The 20,149-nt window shown below is 40.4% G+C and overlaps 1 long non-coding RNA gene across 1 annotated transcript; it reads left to right on the plus strand.

Annotated features, from left to right (window-relative positions):
• The first annotated feature begins 3,061 nt into the window (after nucleotides 1-3,061).
• Nucleotides 3,062-20,046, plus strand: LOC107835885 (uncharacterized). Its single transcript, XR_001661724.1, has 3 exons — nucleotides 3,062-3,149; nucleotides 14,181-14,184; nucleotides 20,035-20,046. It is a non-coding gene; the product is annotated as an uncharacterized LOC107835885 (long non-coding RNA).
• The last annotated feature ends 103 nt before the right edge of the window (nucleotides 20,047-20,149 follow it).

A 20,149-nucleotide genomic window follows, 5' to 3' on the forward strand; every position in this document is an offset into this window, starting at 1 on the left:
GTCGAGTTCCCGTTCGGCCGGTCACGGCTTCCGTTTGGAGACGGCCGGCGGGTTCGCACGACCACCTAAATGTTTCAACTCGAGAGCGAGTCGAAGCAAATCCATCGCTGCTGCTGACGCGTATGGATTCGCTGGTTTGTTTGAGATAATGGGCAAAAGGTCGCCGAAACGTTTTCTGGTTTGTTTCATCAGAACCGTGTCACATGCCTCCGCAGATGGCCTTCTGGACCACATGAGAGGCGGTTTCAGCCTGAAGGCAATCAGACACTGGGGCCAGGACACAGTCAATTAAAAACAGGCTGACGTGTAGCTGGTCGTGTGTTATATCACTAAACACAGACTGAATGCTTCCATATGCTTTTCGTTTGAAGCGGACTGGCGTTTTCTGTTTGCGCTCTTCTGTGATATTTGAAAACTGGAGCTCCGTCACATCATCACAGGTATCGGGTGTCGGCTCTTGAATATCAACTCAAGATGCGGTCAGCTTTTTGCCTTCTCGAAGGAAAAGAGGGTCGTTTTTCAGGCATTCTTTGCTTTAGCGTGGAAAGAGATTCTCAGAGTATAGAAACAGTCTTACGGTAGCTGCGTTTCTATTAACCTCAAAATAGCGCAAAGTTGAAATTCTGAAAATAAATACTGTTAGTGGAAACACGGGTATTTCGAAATAAAACTTAAGTTTTGTGGGGATGAGATGGTTTGTCAACTATGAAAACAAACATGATGGCGCACCATCGTTCCCCTCACTTTTACTGGATAAATAAGGCTAAATAAAAAAATAATAAGATGTCAGTGTGGTCAGTGAAAACCCCCAGGAGACGAAAAGTTGTAGCATTACAACAAACTTCTATAACTTCTGCCAGGTTTTTATGTTTCTTTAATCTCTACAATCATCTGCCTCTTTGCTTTTTACATCACGAGTCGCGTGATGAACAGCTGAAAAACGGCAAAGGAGATGACAGGAAGTAGTAGGATGATGGTTTGGTTTTATTTTTTCAGTCAATGTCCAGCTGGCTCCAGTTAGTTTTAACCTGTATGACTGGTTCTGTTTTTTCACTAATGGAGCTTTTCCAAAAACTTCAGATTGTTCTATGCTTCACTTTGTACAGAGGGTCTAAACCATCTGCACTTTAGGAACAAGTGCCTCAAGGAGTCGTGGACTACCTTCAATTTTACCTAGTCACTAATGTTTACTCGTTACATATGTAATGTGCCAGTTTGATGCTATGAAGCTTATCAGAAATTGCCTGCGCTGTCGACAGCATCCTCCACTGCAAAGAGAGAAGTACAGAGCCACTGAAGGACAGTCCCTCCCTAGATGGCTGCAGCCTCATAGGCCTGTCTACCCAACTTGTACGTTGTGTGTTGACTTTTCTTGTTCTGTGGATGGGCTGTAATGACACAAAATTCATTGTACTTCTGTACAGTGACAATAAAAATCTGATTTTTCAATAGGAAAAAACCAGATGAACAACAGAAGGAGATTTGTTCTGAGTAGGATGGAAATGACCAGGCTAATCCTCAGGCATTACCAGACCAAACCGGATACATAGACCCTCGATTCGGTTTTGGGGAGGCAGTGGGACACAACGCCTCCAGAGTCATCCTGATCAGATGCCCAAACAATCTAAAGAGACTACTTTCAATGTGAACAAACAGCAGTTTTGCACAGATGACAGAGCTGCTCTGCATTTCTGTGAGCCATATGGAGATGAGATGATTTCACCCACTTGGATCTGAGACTGGAGCACCTGTTGATCCAGCCTTGACTTCTGGGACACATCTGGGAGAGCTGACAACAAATTCAAACACTGATGACTAATTGTTTTTAATAAGTGAGCTTCAATCAATTATTGAGTAAAAAGAAAAAAAAATGTTGCAATATTCAGTGTGAAGCAGACCTATTTGTCTTGTAAAATGCCTTATTGTGAAACATAAATAAGACCTATAAACACGGTGCCAGGGTGTGTTTGCTTAAGTTTTTTTTTATGCTGACTTTAGAGACCCAACATATTCTCTTAGGTTAATATTTTGCATGTCTACTTTGGCATAACATTGACCATCTGGGATGTCAACAGGAGCAAATGACACTCCCTGGACTGAATGCTAAATGAACCATTTTCACCCAACTTGTAAAGAGTGCAGCAGCTGGATGCCTCTTAAACACTTACAGGGTGTTTTAACAATGCAAAGTGATGAAAGCACGTCACTGATGTGTGCATTTCTTCTTTTCAACCATTTTGCTCTCGTTTGCGTTCTGCTTGTAGTTAAGGGTTCTGTCTCTTTTCTTTTGTTTTCCCTCTCCTTGCTTCCTTTCCTTCGTAATTGCCTTTTCTGCTACTTGAAATAGCCTGAGTCGAGCTTAATTAGACCGCTCTCCTCTCTCTTTCTCGCAGCTTTGACCGGTCGGCATCTGCTTTCACTGCAGAGTGAGACAGATACAAAGCAAACATAAAGAGTGAGACTGAGCTGTCGGCCCATGAAACACAGCGGAGGGCTGCGCGCTGAGATAAGAGGACTCCGGGAGCCGTCGGGATGCAGCAGGTGGGGAGCGAGTCTGAGGAATCGCTCGGTGATGGTGATGATGAAGGTCTCGATAAAAACGGGTGGAAGGACGGACCCCCGGAAGAGGAAGAGGAGGTGGGGAGAGTGTTTTGGTGAGAAAAGCGCAGGCGAGTGAGACGCTTTGAAAGACGAGAATCAAAGAGGTCGTACACTTTGAGTGGAATCGCAGAGGGCCGCTGCGGAAAGGTTTGAAAAGAGAACCACATGAGAACCACGGCTTTGAGATGAGTTAAAGAAATAAAAAATAAAAACAGATGAAAGTGAAAGGAAAGGGGAGGGTTGAAGGGATGTCTAGACAGAGTGGCGCGTGCAGCGGACCGTTGGACCATCAGCTTCAGAATCAGTTGGATGAATTCACGTCGGAGTCGCTGGACTTTATAGGGGCAGTATTATGTGAAACTGACTTTTTTGAGCTCTACATCTTGTTATACTGTTATTTCCTCAGCATAACCAGATCTGCAGTGTTGCCTTGATTTTTTATTTATTTATTTATTTATTTTTTGTATGTTTGAGAAATCCTTTAATCTCCCCTGGCAACCATTCAGGTGTGCAAAGCGTCTGGGTGGACCTAGAGGGTGAACCCTGCAGTTTCCAAGCTTCAGAGAATCTACCTCAAAGAGCCGACATCCCACACTCAGCTCCTTCAGACTAGCCAGCAGCAATTAGCAACAACCTGGTGGATCTGCGTATCTCATAGGAGCTTCTTCTCAGTGAAACGCCGGTAAAAACGTTAATAGAGGAGCCATGTTGTAATGACTTCCTGAGGGCGGAGTTTTACAAAGTGCAGGAGCTTCTTAAAGAGACAGAGGCCCAATTTCAAGGCGTTGAATCACAAGGTCAATTTTTTTAAAGTTACGTTTCAAATGTGCTGCATTTTTATAACAACTGCAGGTAACATTAACATGGTTGTGCTGTAAAATGGCACAACGTGACTGGAAAATGCATGATACTGCCTCTTTAAAACAAACAGAACCTTTAAGACGCTCGACATGGAGCAACAACTAGAGAGAGACGAGCAGGATTCTGATTAACAACGGTGCCTTGTGTGACTAATTAAAGAGACTTAATGTGGGTGGCTCTGTGTATAGAAAACGTCTTCCACTCTGCAACAAACATTGCGGTTCATACAGTCTGGCACGAAAACCCACAAGTCATAAACATGATGGCGCACCATCGTTCCCCTCACTTTTACTGGATAAATGAGGCTAAATAAAAAAAATAATAAGATGTCAGTGTGGTCAGTGAAAACCCCCAGGAGACGAACAGTTGTAGCATTACAACAAACTTCCATAACTTCTGTCAGGTTTTTATGTTTCTTTAATCTCTACAATCATCTGCCTCTTTGTTTTAGACCAGCACATGAAATCCCAGTAAAATACACTGAGGCTGGTTGATGTAATGTGACATAGTGCGTGTTTTTGCAAGCCACTGCAATGTTTAAAGTTTAACAACTCCATCTTTAATTAAAAATATTGTTCATTTTAATTGAACATTTCCACACCAGTACAGCGCTACTCTGTGTAAGCATAACAAAAAGAGAAAAGTGAAGAAAAACCTGAAAACAGGAGAAATTCAGGAGGCTGATGCTGTAACAGCAGGAGCAGAGGTTTAATGTCCTACTGCAAGATTTGTCAGGATTGTGAAGAAGCTCACTGCGCCATGGTAACAGCATCCAGTGATCCCTTCATACAGATAATATCAGCATAACCCGGAGAAGAAAATAAAACTGGCAGAGATATAGTTCCTTCTGGCTCGAAAGAGAAGATAAGAGCTGAGCTGATTCTGAACATCAGTAAATCAATAATAATTCCAATATTATAAAAGCGACATAATCCGTCAGTGCACTTTTAACTCTATAAATGTTTTAATCTTCGTACCACTCTGCTTGTATTTGTTTTCCCCATGGGTTTCCTCATGCATTAATAATCATATGCTCTCCGCTGCTGTAGCTCTGCTCTTGTTGTTTGTTTTTCTGGAGGGTTTGGGAGAGTCTTTGTACTTTTTCATGCTTTAACGTTCATGGCAACAGCTGATCGGCGATCACGTGAATGCTGATTTATTTCAAAAAGTTTAATTTGTTAAATAAAACTGTGGAGCGAGGGTCTTTCGGTGCATGTCAGATCTATACTGTTGGTGTGCAAAGTGACCCTTTGGGTCTTCTACATCGGCTTTTTGTGATTTCGACTAAGGTGATAAAAAAAAAAAAAACATTTTTCCAAATATGGATACAATAACAACATGCAAGTTTTGCATTTACTTAAATATATTTTTTTATTAGGTTGAAAACTGTATTTTTATCACTTTCCAGAAATAACATATTGTAGAAGACAATATGAATCTTCTTTTTGCAAATATTTTAAGTCTTGTTTTTTTAAAAAAAACTTGAGATCAGAAATGAAATGCATACAATTTTTTTAGATGCCTAGAGTAGATACTCGTCAAAACTGAAGGGCTGACTTATTGTAAAGGTCATGTAACGTGTGGCTCTAAATGAGGTTTGTTTTTAACTGCACTGAGCTGAAAATGGCTGAAAAGGTTGCAGACCTCAGAGCTGCACATTAAAAACAGCTGGAACTGTTGAAGAAATGCATCTCTATCATGAACAGAGTTACCGCTGCTTGTTTTCTTGTGGTAGCAACGGTTACCTTGAAAAGAAAGTGTGCAGCCATCTTTGTTCTGCATCGAAGCATACAATATTGTTTTATTGAATTTAGGAAAATGCACATTTCTATCCGTTTGTGTTTGTTTTAGTCTCATAAAACAAACACAAGCTACAAACAGTTCTACAATTTCATACATAAAAATAAGAAATACTGGAAAATCTGTTAGAAGTTTGCTGAATAGCAAAATGCTAATTTAAAATAATAAAAAAAAGAAATTCCAAAACCATGAGCTTGTATGAAATGAGTTCTGTGAGTTGCCAAATGTGAGCGGGCTTATTTCCCATTTTCCCTCAAGAACACTTTCATCAAGAGTGGGATCAGAACCTCTGAGAGCAGCTTCTTCCAAAAATCCCTGAACAAATTGGCTATGATTTTTTTTTTCTTTTTCTTTTTTTGGCTTTTCTAGCACAATAAAGATCTTTGTCCATCATTTATCCACCAGATCCAAACTGGTATGCTGCAATCCCCTCTTTTGACAAAAGAAATATCTAAGTGGCCTCTCTGTGCCTTCTTCATCCTCGCCCTTGTCTTTAGATGAGAGGTAAGAGAATAAACGTCTCCAGCGTCTATCTTTCAACCCCTTCTTTCTCTCCCTGGATCTCGACTCCCAGCCTCTCCACGCTGCTGGGGGAAGCCTCTGAAGCCTCTCCACAAACTTCAAGCTTTTAGCCCTGAAGTGTGTCTCATTGTTGCTGCAGGATTAATGTTGATGGCCAGTAACTCTCCTCACCCCGAACGCAGATTAAAGAGACATTGCTGCGCTTCTATTTTTACCAGTAAACGCACCAGAAATGAGCAGCGTCTCTTTTGAAATCCGTGAATATATTTGCTCTACACACATCATGTCTTTCATGTGAACAAAGACATCTTCCAGGATTTAGATTTTCCTAAAAAAAAACACACACACACACACACACACAAGGGAGACATCTCTAAAGCTTTTAATGTAATCCATATGTTACTCACACCTCATCAATGTAATCTGGCCTCGGTGAGGGGGAGGGAAAAACGAATAAAACACAACGCGAGCAAATGTAGATAAGACGGCGCTGTCTTGTTCGGAAGATAAATTTCTTGCTCTGCTGATGTTGTGCTGGGTTTATAATGATGGGCTCAAGGTTACTTTCTATCCTTTATACAAAAGAAAATCTATTCCAATCACACGCAGCCCCGCGGAGAAAGAATCGCCACGGAGATGTCCGATAGTCCTGAAATCAGTCGGCCTCGTGACAACGGACTCCTAAAAGAATTATCTGCCGCAACAAGATGAATGAGGACACCTCGGGAACACACGTCTCTGAATAAATCTGGGACTGCGTCAGGAGACCACAGAGCGACAAAACGCCCCGGAGAGGATGCAGAAGCAAAAACAGTATGAATTTAAAGGTCTGAATATAAAGGTGATGCAGCAATATTGAACATATGCACATATTGACAAAATAGTGGATCGACAAATGCAAAACCGACCCCCCACTTCACATCTCAGCTCACTAAGGTCAACACGAACAAAAAACCCATCAGATATTTACACTCATGTACATAACTAAAGCGAAATAAGACGGTGAGAGGCACAATCGTTTAGGCAAAGCTTCCGAGTTTGAAGAGTAGGAAGGAAAACCTTTTGCAAAACCGTTGTGTGCATTTAATTTCCTCTAACTTTTAAAAAAGAACAACATGGACACCGAGGGACATTTATCGGACTTCCAGTGTACTAATGAGGAGTGTCCAGTAATAATAAGATCCTTCTGAGCAGAATGGAGCACTTCAATTATTTCTAATGCTCTTTATTAAGTGAACCACCAAGAGCAGGAGTGTTTCAATATATCTGCCATAACCAGCAATATGCCAGGTGAGGAAACCTATCGTACATGAGCATTCGATATGAGGATGGAAACGAGGCGTTTTCCATTTGAATGTGAAGCACATTGCTTTGTAAAGGTGTTCATGTCCTTTGAAGTTCTTCCCATGTTGCCACATCACAACCACAAATGTAAATGTAAATGTGTGTCTCTGGGATTTTATGTGCTAGACTAACACAAAGTAGTGCATACGAAGTGGAGGAAAGAGTGTTTCATTCGGATGGTTTTACAAAAGAACCCTGAAAAGTGGGTTGTTCATTTGTATTCAAAACCTTACAAGACTTTGTTTTGCTGCATCTACGGCTCCAGGTGTTTTTAGGTTTCAGTCCCTTCCAGGATGTTGCGATGTATTTTTGTGACTGTTGAGGTCTAAAACGACTGATTTCGCTGAAGCTTTTTCAAAAAGTTGCAAATGTTTTTTGAAGCTTCATTTTTTGCCGTAACTTGGTTTTACAAGAAAAAGTTGAAATTACTGCACGTAACCTTTCCAAAAAGACAGATTTTTCACATGGTATTTAAAGTCCAAATTACGTTTTCTGGTACTTTCTTAAAAAAGCAACACTTATTTAAAAAATGGTTTCTGCAATAATAGCACCAAAAATTCATCTTGTGAAACGATCGTGTCAGTAGTATGAATCTCTTCTAGATGAACCAATTTGAAATCAGGTTAAAAAAATAAATAAATGACGTTTGATGCGTGGGAGGCGGACACATCCTCTGTACGCTCTGCTGAGATGTCACAACAGGCCCCAGATTTACACCGTTTAGTTTTGTTTTTTCTCTGACTTTATCAGAGCTCTCAGTAGTAATGAATCATCTTTCTGACGGTCCTTGCCGAGTGTTGAATCTGCAATAACCACTAATGATTGATGAATGAGCGGCTGGTGGGAGCCGGGTTTGGACTGGGCCCTTTTCCTCAGACGTAAACGGCTCCTCAACGGAAACTCATTAACTGATTTTCGGTCGTCAGACGTTGTGATCGATGCCACGCGGGTTTTTTCCCGAGCTGCAGTTTTTTCCCCGACGCGTTTGCTTGAGTTCACGTTTAATTATTGATATAGCTAATGATAAAATTATGATGAGGTTGTTCCTTGGAACCTTTTTGCCCCGAGGCAGATCAAACACACAGCTGCTTCTTTGAATCTGGGCCCCCCGCTTGGCCAACCTGGCAGTTGTCAGAGGCATGGCTCTGCGCCCTGGCATGCAACCTGCCACTTTCCTGGCACATCCTGAGGCGGTGGGAGAGGGGGCCTGTGCCAAAAGGGGCATCTCCGATCACTGTGGGAGTCCACCCTTTGGACACAAGGATCCCCACAGCCTGGCTTTTCCACCTGTTCAGATGGAACCTGAGGTGCACCTCCCCCATATGTCACCACATTGAGATTGCTCGGACTCTTGTGCTGCCTTCTTCCAATTCTGAAACAGACTTTAATGATATAGTACTGAGTGATTTTTTTTTTAATCAAAGAACTTAACTTGTTATCCATACTTGACAAACACTGCAACAATTTAAACAACTTGACTGAAATGGTTCAGGCAGAAAAAGCTCCAGGCTTATATTTAGGATGGTGTATGACGGCCATTACCCATAGAAGAAAATGAGTGATAGTCTTCCAAAAATTCAGAATCTCAGAAATTTTCCAGAAAAAAAGGGAAATTCTGAGCTTGAAAAGTTGAAGATTTGCAAGAAGAAGAAAAAAAATGTTGAGATTAATCTTGTCACGATTTGGTGAAGGGGTGCGGTGAGGAAGTAACGCCGAGGACCCAGGTAGTAGGATAAATGAAAATTTAATGATGGAAAACAGGATCAGACAGTCCAGGACCTGGCAGCACAGCTAAACAGAGGCTAGGCTCACACTGGTAGCAACAGAAACTAACAGACCGTTTATGAGAACTGGCGACACAGGACATAACGGATCGATTGTGACGACTCACAAGGATCAGACATGGAGAGACAAGATGAGACTCTCCATGTCTCTGTCTCTTGTCCCAACAAGAGACAGAGAACAAACAGAACCTAGAAAATAGAACCTAGAAACAGACACAGAAAATTCAAATCCCCACAAATCTAAGAAATTTTCTAGAAAAACCTGAGTCTGAGTTTCAAAAGTGGAAACTTTTCAAGGAAAAAAGCAGAAATTTTAAGGGTAATCTTGGAAATTTTCTAGAAGAAAGCTGGAAGTGTCTGAGTTTCAAAAGTGGAAAATTTCTTTGAAAATACAATCTAAAATTTTGAGATTAAAGTCAGAAATTTTGTAGAAAAACCTTGGAAATGTCTGAGTTTCGGGATTTTTAAATGTTTCTTGAAAAAAATCTGAACTTTTAAGGAAGTCTAGAGAATTTCTGAGTGTGAAAGGTCAAAGTTGTACTCCTTTTTTTTCTATCTATAACGGCCCTGATATGTCCTCATATATATTTATGCATGTCCTCCACATCAAATTGAACTAAGTTGCAGAGGCGCAAAAAGTGGGTATGCAGCGTATGCTACGCATAGGGGCGCAGCACCAGAGGGGGCGCCAAAACCCCGTCTGGAGGGGGCGACGCGCCGATTATGTTTTCGCATCCACCTGAATAATGTGCAGTTGCGCCACTGCTAAGTTGCCACTTCACAAAGTAGTATGAAACAAAAAATCCCAAAACATATCACATCTTATATTTAAATCACTAAAGAGAAACATAAGAAGAAAGAAAATGATCTGAAACCAAAACAGCACAACAAAATTTGAAGCTATTTCTAACTGTCAAATATTTTCTTATCAGTTTTTTGAAAAACATAATGAAATACATTCTCATAAATGCTTTCACCATTTCATATTTAATCTCAACAGCAAAAGACCTGTTTATTGGTTTGTTTTGTAATTTTACAAACATGTCGCAAATCATATTTGGATTCACATCATGGAAAAAAAAAATCTTTGCACCCGAACTAACAGTAAACTTCATTTGGTCCTAAACGTTATTTGCATTAGTTTTATAATGAACCACATCATACAATTTCATGATAGCAGAGTTGTGTCTTCATCGTAAACAGCCTCATTAATAACTTGCATGGGTCATTTTTGAACTATTAAAGACTACCACTCTATACACAATCAGTTTCAACGTCAATTATAATAATTGGATCAAACTGCTGAAGAATTAAATAAATCAGTGAGCAAAATCAAAAATACAATAATAGTAACACAAATATGTAAAAAGGTAAAACAAACCACATTAATAAAAACATTAATCAGTGAGTTAATTAAACGCGCTTGTTGGAATCGAGAGCCAGAGTCAGTAATTTGTTTTTCAAAATAAGATAAAAGAAAACACATGAGTACACAAAATCTATGAGAGTGAGAGTTAAAACGGTCAGACACTGACGATAAAATTTTATTTCTGGACTTTGTAGATGCTTGTTCTCAATCTATTCAGTTTTTTTTTTTTTCATGTTTTCTCTTTTCCGGCTGTAAAGTCGTCTGAAACCAGACATCCTGTCCATCTCTACTTTCACTGCGCCACTTTGTTTTTCTATGTCTCCTCTGGCTTTTTAACCGCTCCTCTCTTTTCCTGCCAATTAGCAATAGTTTATAAACCTGGCTTGTGTTCTTGAATTCTCTGTGGTTAGCAGCTCTTCATTCTTCCCGTTTATTTTTTATTTATTTATTTTTTTACGTCTCCCCTACCAGCCGCTTCTGGGCGCCTCTTCACAGAGCCGTGACAGGGTTTGGCATAAATGGTAATGACTTTCCTATTTCCCTAGAAGATGTTTTAATATTTTCTGCTTTTTAAGTGTGGTTCCAGGAATTTTGGCACTGATTAATCTGCTGCTTCAGAGAGCTGTGGTGAGTCTCTTGGTGCGTTCAGACCTCAAAACTGCCAGAAAATGCATTGCCAAACAACTTTTTAAAGCTGAAAAATGCAGCTAAGTTACGTCAGTCTTAATGTAACTCGACTTAGTTGAAATATTTAGATGCGACGATGAAAAGAAAGTTCACTTCTTGTTAATTTTAGGTTTTAAATGTCTAAATGATCTGTTTTTTACCCTGAAACCATTTGAATCTAATTCCATGAGTTCAACGCCAAACATCATGTGCTAAAAATGTATTAATTAAACAAAGATGAAGCCAAAATGCAAGAGGAGAAAAATACGCACACTCTCAATTCCTATACTGCACAAACCGTGTAAATGCTAGTATTTAATATGTTATAGTGAAAAGAGCAATTGAGTAAAATTCACTAAACTCTTTCCAGCTTGACTTTAGTACACTCTGTTTTTTTTATTTTTTATTTTACTTGTTTTATTTCTTTTCTTTTTATGTTCAAAATAAACAATTCATTTTGCTTTAAACAAAGATAAAATAAAGAATCTTATTGTGAATGTTTAGTGTAGTTAGCATGGCCACCAATGACAGTAAATAAACTGTTTTCCTGTAATGGTAACTTGTTTCCACATTTAGCACCGAGTACATGAGATTGATTGACAGCGCTAAGACCCTCCTCCTCGTTCTGACCGGTTGTTTTTGACTCAGTGCGTTTCATCAGATGACAATAGTAGCTCGGGGAGCAGGTGGAGGAGATCGATCTTTTCACAGATTATCTGTGTCAGATTACGCTGTTAAGAAATAGCGACGGTTTTAACAAAAAACATTTTTTTATAAGAGCTACATAGTTCAGCTTTAAGGCTATTTCTACTACCAATATAAAAAGATAAACAGATTTTTTTTATTTTTCAATTTAGGTGTTGACTACTGCAAAACCAAAAACACCAATATTGTTTCATTGCAGTCAGCAATTGCTAGTATTTTGAAAGCTAGTGCATAACGATTGACAATATAAATGTAGCATGAGTTATTGTTTGGCAGAATGATTCCCTTTGGAGCGAAGGTTCGTGTTTTGATTAAAGTTGATTGAAAATAATGTGCATGGCATCAATTAACTAAATTGTGTGCATGTTTTGTGATATGTATAAAAGATTATCTTAGGTACAAGTAAACTCTTGTTAGGCATTTAATAAAATAATTACTTTTTGTGGTACTCCAGCCCTGCAGTTCTGTCCCTCACCTATGTGGCTGCTCTTCATTGCAAGGAGGTCAACACTCACTTAAAACAGACTCGGTGCAGAAAGTAAAATTTTGACGTACACAACGTCCCGGAGTGAGTCGCTTGTTCGAAAAGTTGGCATCCATTCAGACTGTTGGAAATTAGAAAAATTATCATGAGAAACGCAGGTAATTGATATGGCTAGACTATGAAATCGCAGCCGTTGTGGAGTCTCCACGGTTCTACCAGCGGTTCCTCTGCCGCTTAGATCTTTTTTCTAAAGAACTAAAAACCGGAAATCGTGACTTAAAGTCCATAAACTGGGCTGTCACTTTCCCTCCATCCACCCCAGAGTGGCGATGCGGCGTGGCAGCAGTCCTTTCTCCTCTGCCACTGAGATATTAAACTCCAGCGTGCATTTTAGAGCAGCAGTGCCTGGCATTTTAAGATCAGGCTGGCATATTGAATTATTCTTTTTGTTTCTGAGCTAAAGGAGGATATTCTCACTCTTTACAACTCGTGTTTAGAACCCTCCCTGAAAGTCGCCTCAATTATTGAACATTTGCGGAACATGAATAAGCAAAATGGTCTTAAAAATACATATGCTTTCGGTCGCTTTTCACAGGCGTGTGGGGCAAATTTTGCAGCCTAGAGACCCATCTTTTTGTGCTGATCGCTCCAATATGGAAGAGACGTAATAGCGCAGTTCCCAGAGGACTTATTCACTGCAGAGACTTCCGACAAAAGTGTTCCACATCCAGACTTTTCATGAGACAAGTTTTACTGTCTTTGGGTCACGAGGAGCTTAATTGGCGGTGACAAGTGTCGCAGGAAATGTCAGAGCTGAAGGGAAGGCTTCTGAAAGAACCTCCCCAGAGTGGCAGCAATGTCAAGAGAGAGACTGTGTAAGGTGCTCCGAGTTCAGAGAGCAGTGTGAGTTGATTTCCTGTCAATGCAGACGAGTAATCAAGACGTCTGTGGAACAGCAAGAAAGGGAACCCTCTGTTGAAGAATATTCTGCTCTGGCATTCACCTAAAAACACATGGAGGACCAGAGTGGAGATAAGCTGTTGACTCTGCCGCGTTTTGACATCTGGTGCTGACACAAAGTGATAGTAATGTTCTCATCTGTGCTGCCACCAAATCAATTATTCATCCCTTCACACCAAAGTCCAGCTAAACACAGTTTGGGTCGTTTTATTCCAATTTGCTATGACTTCATTAATCCAATTTTGTTCTACATATTTTTTTTCTACAAAGCTTTTATCTTCAGCTAAGTATGTAAAGAGGATGCACGGGATGACGGGCAATTTTCTGAAAAGTCCTGCCTTAAAAGTGTAATTAAAACATCCTGGACAGACTCGGAGGGAGCGGCGCGTGTGACGAAACCCACTGACATCCCTCAATTATGAATGTTTTCCACAGAGAAATTGACTAAGATTGCTCCATCATTTTTGTGACTTTTTTTTTACAGCCAGAGAAATGTTTTTCTTCTTCTTCTTCAAGGGAGCCCAGCAAGTCCCAGAGGAGGGTGAATTAAAAATAGAGGCTGTAAAAATCTCTTCCTTAAGTTTAATAGCCTGCAAACAGAAATTTGCTATATTTGTACTTACTGCTGTATTCTGTTTTTCGAAGAAGGATTTGCTACGTTCTGTGCCGGGTTAGCAAGCTAACCACTATTAGCAAGGCAAGCTAGCATCTCTCCATACGTATTTCTTAAGATGGAGGCCAACAGCTTTCAGGGATGACGGATTAAAATGTTTTTTTTGTTGTTGTTTGTTTGTTTTTACAAGAAACGCAGAAGGAGATTATATTCTCATTTTTCCAGAGCAGAGAGGTAAGTTACACCCGGTCCAGTTAAAATGCAGAAAATACTAGATGTAGTTTTGAACAACTTGGTTTGGGATTACATAATGGTGCAACACCCATATGATGACGCTAGTGTTAAAATTTTAATGTTGTAAATCCTTTTAATCCGGTGCTGCAGTACATTTAACGTAATCTAGGTATCATTTTCTGCAGTCGACAGAAAATGCTTTACATATTCAAAAATAAACAAAATAAACGAGACAAGTTTGGTTTTTAAGTAAAACATGAATATTCATTTGTTTTTCCCCTTCACTAAATGAGCATTTTACTGCTAATAATCTCCCAAGTTTGGAAACTATTAAACTACTGAAGTTTTTTTTTAAGGGATTACAAGATTCCCCCCCCCCAGTTTGAGAAATTAAAATCCTGTTTCATTTATTTTAGAAAAAGAGACGTAAGCAGAGCGGTACTCTCCTAGAATACCGGAATATTCTAGGAAAAGAAGAAAACCTTTTTTCCTCTAAAAAAAAATAAAAATAAAAATTCTGGATAAGTAGAAAATAACTGCCTATCTAATTCACACCGCATCTTTTCTGAATCTGTTTCCTTTACTTCCTAACACATCGGCACTACCTGTTATCTTTTTTTTTTTTTTTTTTAAAGCCAGAACTTTAAATTTACAACATTTATTTTTTAGTATCATATTCCTGTAACCTTTATAGCTGCGCCAGAAAGCTAATATTCTCTCAGAACATCTTCAAGTGTGAGTATTCACTTCCAAAGTCAGCGACTGCTCCCGTCTCCCGGCGGCGCCTGTCACACCGTGTTGCTCGAGCGTCTCGATTTGTGCAGCAGCTGGTGCTGTAAATGTGCTGTAATTGCACAGTCACACATGGACCGGGGTTCGCTCGCAGCATCACACCGCATCTACTCATCTGCAGTCCGTGTGATAATGACGCTTTAGCCCCACCTCACTCTCTCCCTCTCTAGGCCTTCTGTGTGTGTGTGCGGGGCGAGGGGCGGGGAGTGTTAGTTTTTTTAGTCGTTAAAGGCAGTCGTTGCTGAGGATATACATTTTCTGTTTTTAATGCCCATTCTTTGCTGCATATTCCCCCGTGTGTCTGTGACTGATTGGAGGAAATGCTTTAGTGTCGTGATCTGATTGGGCCCCAGCAGTCCCCTCCGCAGTAATGACCCGTGCTGGGAGGTGTTGCGGGAGCAGATTCGGAGGCGCTATCCTGTTAACAAGGAGCCTGCTGAGACAAGCTGTGAGGAAACGCCGCTCCAAGACGTGTGATTTCAAGCGAGGGCTGTTTGTGCCAGACAGTTGGAGATCTACGTGTTGCCGTCGTTCGTTTCTTTCTTTCTTTCTTTCTTTCTTTTTTTATGTTATTGAATAGAGCTGCTGGAAGGGAAGATTGACACCATTTGGATCTGTTGTGGGAAAATGTGGGAAATTTGTTCCTTTTATATTTTCTTTCAGCAAATCATTGTAATCTGTTAAAGGAGACGTTACATAAAATTAGATTCTTTTTTTTAAGCATTACATAATGCTATAAAGTTATTCCCTCATCAAAAACATACCCAGAGTGTTGCTTTGGTTCTTCAATCCGTGTTTGAGAAATCCTTCAATCTCCCGCTGCAACCATTCTGCCAAGCAAAATGCCTGCTCCTCCCCCCTCACAGAGCGCCCCTCCCCCACTCAGCTCCTTCAGACTAGCAGCAGCAACTAGCAAACATCTGATGCAACTGCGTGTCGGCTGAGCTTTTCAGTGAAAAGCTTTACTTAGAATCTGCCTGATTCTAAGCAAAATATATTAAAAAAAGATAAATCTCAGTTTTATTAAACCAAATACAAATCAAACTTTCTCACTGCTAACTTAGCTACCATCTATGCTGCTGACGTACAGCAAAACGCATCTGAAGCTCGTGACTGCGTGACCATGCCTTAGTTACATGACTTTAGACCCACAGCGAAACACCGAGGACTGTTTCCATAAAAGAACAAAAGAACAATCCATCAGTGGGGAAAACAGCCCTGGCTCCCTCTGTGCTCCATCAGCTACATGCAGAGTGATTCTCTGGGGGATGTACTCCAGACATAATGAGAGAGAAACGTCGGGAGTAAACAGATCGACTTTTTTTTTTTTTTTCTTTTTTTGTGCAGGCAGGCAGGCCTAATTACAAGGCACGAATAAATAACTGTGAGAGAAAAGGCAGGAATGTCAGCGTAATGCATTGTAATGTGCTATGGGGGAATTAAAGCATCATTTTTCTGCAGGACATGTTGCTGTGGCATGTTTGGTTCCTGCTGAGCTGCTGTAATCACAGTGATGCAGAGCTGCAGTGGCATGCAGCTGTGGTAGGCTGGCGTTCTGTTCTGCACTCACGGTGTTTAAGGGGGGACAAGCATTAACCTAGATAGAGTTACTGTAAGTATTTAACATTCCTCTACCAGGGCAGAATAAATTAAAATGTTGGTCGTGGATTTTTATTTTTTTGTTATTTCCTTTTTGCTCAAGAAGTTCTCGGGTGAAAGGAAAGTTTTGGACCAAATGGAAGAAATGGAAGAAAGTTTGATTCTTGATATGGTTCCTAGATTACATGCAGAAATAAATATACAGTTTAGAATTACACTTGCTGCACCACAGTAGAGCATCACTTTATTATCATCTGCTTGAAATTGCACGATAATATTCAATTTCCACATGTTTTGGTGCCAAAACATAGGGATTAGTTTGTCCAGCACATTGCTCTGATGTTTGATTAGGTTGAGGTCTGGAGGCCAAATTATCATCCTTAAAGCTGCAGTATGTAACTTTTGTAAAGAATATGTTTCTGAGATGTTTGTTATTTATCTGTCACGATATGTCACAATGTCGTGACAGATAATCTGTGGAAAAAATCAATCTCCTCCACCTCCTCCATTACCTACTATTCCATCTAAACCAAATGCACAGCTCCCGACCAGAAACAACCAATCAGAGCCAGGGCGAGGGTCTTAACGCTCTCACTCAAGACGCTAAGAGTGGGAATGGTGGAGGAACAACTCACTGTTAAAAGAGAACTGCTTATCCACTGTCACAAGCTGGTATGGTGGCTACACTAACCAGCCTGAGCATTCACAACAGGATCTGTTGACAGAGAAAAGCTGTGGCAGTAGCAGAGAGCAAGAGGAAGGGTGAAACGGATGATTGACAGTGCTAAGACTCTCCTCCTGGCTCTGATTGGTCGTTTGTAGTTAGCGCTGGGTGAAGGCAGAGGAACTCTTCGCAGCTTATATAGCTCACGTAATAATGTTACGACGTTGTGACAGTTTCAACAAATATGTAAAAGGTTTTTTAAATTTACTGGAAACCTACTTTTTGTCTTAAAAATGCTTGTATTTTGTTTGTTTTTTTCATAATTAATTGTTTCAGATTTTCCAACAAAATCTTATATCACATGAAGATAAACTAAGTAAATTAGAAGAAAGTCCTTCTGAATGTAAAAAACCTGATTTTTTTGTCTCTTTTTGTAACAACTACCATCAAACTATTTCCTCAAGTGCATAGAGGAATTTTTGCCCTCTCTTCTTTGCTGAATTATTGTTAATCAGTCACACTGGAGGATTTTCTCACTTTAATAAGAGGCATTACATCATGCCACAATAGGATGGTCAGATTCAAATCTTGACTTTGATTAGGCCACTGCAAAACCTTTATTGCAAAACTTTCATTTGGTTTCTTTGAATCAGTCAGAAAATCTGCGTAGTACTTTCTTCCCATGTCACAGTAAGCACCACCTTGTGTTGGCCTTGTCACGTAACAAACTAATCAGATGAGGCAAAACGTCTGTTTTTGCCTCCTTCACGTTAAATAGGACTTTAGGGGCAGAAGATGAAATCTTAATCTGAATACTCTCAGCTCTGTGATGGTTTCAGACAGTTTGCCCCGAACAGATTGCTGTATTTCATTTCCATGTTGGACAGCTCAGCGCTGCCCACTTCATTGTTTGTTTCTGTTGCGCTGCGTTTGAGTGCACTTAGCTCCCCGATAACCTCTCTGGTAAAAGTGTCTGATCATCCACGATGGGTAAAGCATTACACAAGCCCTTTATGCCCACTGGCTCCTGCTTTGCTCTCACAAATGAGAGATGAGCCCAGAGAAGAGGCAAATAACATCAGGCCACCTGGTACCAAAATGAAACACTTAAAGTTGCATCTGCCCTATTTGTTGGGTAAATTGAGTGTGTTTTCTGAACAGGGCTTTTTGAGATTGGGTGTTGCTTCCTGTTTGAGGCTGCTGCAGTCCGCGTTGTTTGAGAGAAGAGGAGTCTTTTTAAAGTGGCTGAGGCAGTTCAACAAAGAGAAACAGCAGACCAATTGGCAGTGAGAAAGCCCCTTAACCCCAAGAGCTACAGCCTGGAGGGGACACTGGAGGGAAGCTGCATGTTCATTTCAGAAAGGGTGCATATGTTGACCAGACAGCCCCTTAAGTGACTTCACCCCATCTAAATGTTGCTCATCATAGTTGAAAGAATGCCATTCATTCAGAGAGGGGAGGATTAGAGAGCTCAGCTCCATCTGGAAAGAGTTCATGATGGTGTTAACGTGTTCCTATAACTCTGTAAAGCTAGGGCTGTCCAAAGTGTAACCTCAAATCTCAATGCAACAATGACATATGCGGCCCATTCAGTACTTATGCCTGATGCAGATGGAGACTCTTTATAATGAGGTAAAATTAGAACCGACATAATTGTCTTTCAGTGGAAAATGTTTTATACTACAAAGTATTAGTCTTTTTATTTTCAGCTCCTGCAGACTAGCCAGCAGCAATTAGCTACCATCTGGAAGTACTGTGAATCACCCGAGTTCATTACACAAGCTATTTCTCAGTGCAACGCTGGTGAAAACGTTCTTAAAGGGTTAATCGAAAGGAGATGTTGTGACAACATCCTGAAGGCGGAGTTTGAGAAAGAGCAGGAGTTTTTAAAGAGACAGAGGCCAAATTTCAAGGTGTTAAATTACAAAGTACAATTTCTTTTAAGTCATATTTGATATTTAGGATTTTTTTAACAACAGAGGTTAACATAGTTGCTTGATTGTGGCTAGAAAGCACATAAAAAAAATAAATTAAATAAACATAGTCAAAAGAACCTGAAAACTAGTTGCCTTTATTTTAGCGTGAAAAATCCTTTTAAATTTTTGAATCCACTTTAAATAACACCCCTTTCCTACAAAAAGGGACTTTGTATTTTTTAATTCAAGTGGGTTTTTTGTTTTGTTTTTTGTTTTCTTGGCCTGTCAATACTTTTGACTGGACGTTTTTTGGCCTACGTGACAAAACGTTTGGACGCCCCTGCTTCAAAGCGCATACTTACTTCGTCATTCTTGCTCCTACTAACTACCACGGCGCGTTTAAAACTTTAACGCGTCAACAGGCTTCTTACAAAACCTCTAAATATTTATCCGCCGAAACACAGTGTGGAAGGGAAGGGCCTCCCCGGTTGGCCTCTTCAAACACAAACTCAGTGGCTGTAACTCAAAGCCGGGCACCGTGGCAGGATTCACGTGGCATTAAGGATTCATTTTGAAGTTCGTGTTTACGCCGTTCGGTTTGTTAGCGTGGCGTCTCCGAGCAGGCGCCCCCCCGCTGGGATGATAGGGAAGCATCTGCCTTCACAAGATGGAGCCTAACAGAGACGGAGCCTACTGTAAGACGGACAGACGGCTCAGGAAGCGGCGTTATCTTACTCTGTGAAACTCATTCGAAATGCCAGGCTTGACAAATTACACCTGACTCAGTCTTAATAACGCTCCATAAATGCCTTTTCTCTTTCAGGTATGGTGTTCGGATGCACTCTGGAGTGTTGAAGTGGGGGTGAGGGGGCGAACTGCCCTTGTTTGTGAAACAACCCGGAGCTGGAATCGTCCACACCTGGCTGTGAAATGGACTCGGATGTATGAGGGGGATTGTGCCTGGGCGAACGGATTGTGCTAACAAAGAGCTGCCTGGTTTAATGGCTTTCATTTGAATTTCTGTTCCTTTCGTTAGAAAGCGCTGACATTTTCAGGGAAAACCGAGAGCCATTATCGCTGACTAACCTTTAAAAAGAAGAGCGATGTGTCTTTCCTGAAGAGACAAAGCTCCAGAAAAAAAGGTCAATTTAAGAAATGATTTTCTTAAGTTTGAAGTAAAAGGCAGCTGCAAAAAAAAAAAAAAAAAAAAAAACATCACTAAAGGAAAGAAGATG

This window comes from Poecilia formosa, unplaced genomic scaffold (assembly GCF_000485575.1).
Source record: "Poecilia formosa unplaced genomic scaffold, Poecilia_formosa-5.1.2 Scaffold29, whole genome shotgun sequence".
Classification (NCBI taxonomy): Eukaryota; Metazoa; Chordata; class Actinopteri; order Cyprinodontiformes; family Poeciliidae; genus Poecilia; species Poecilia formosa.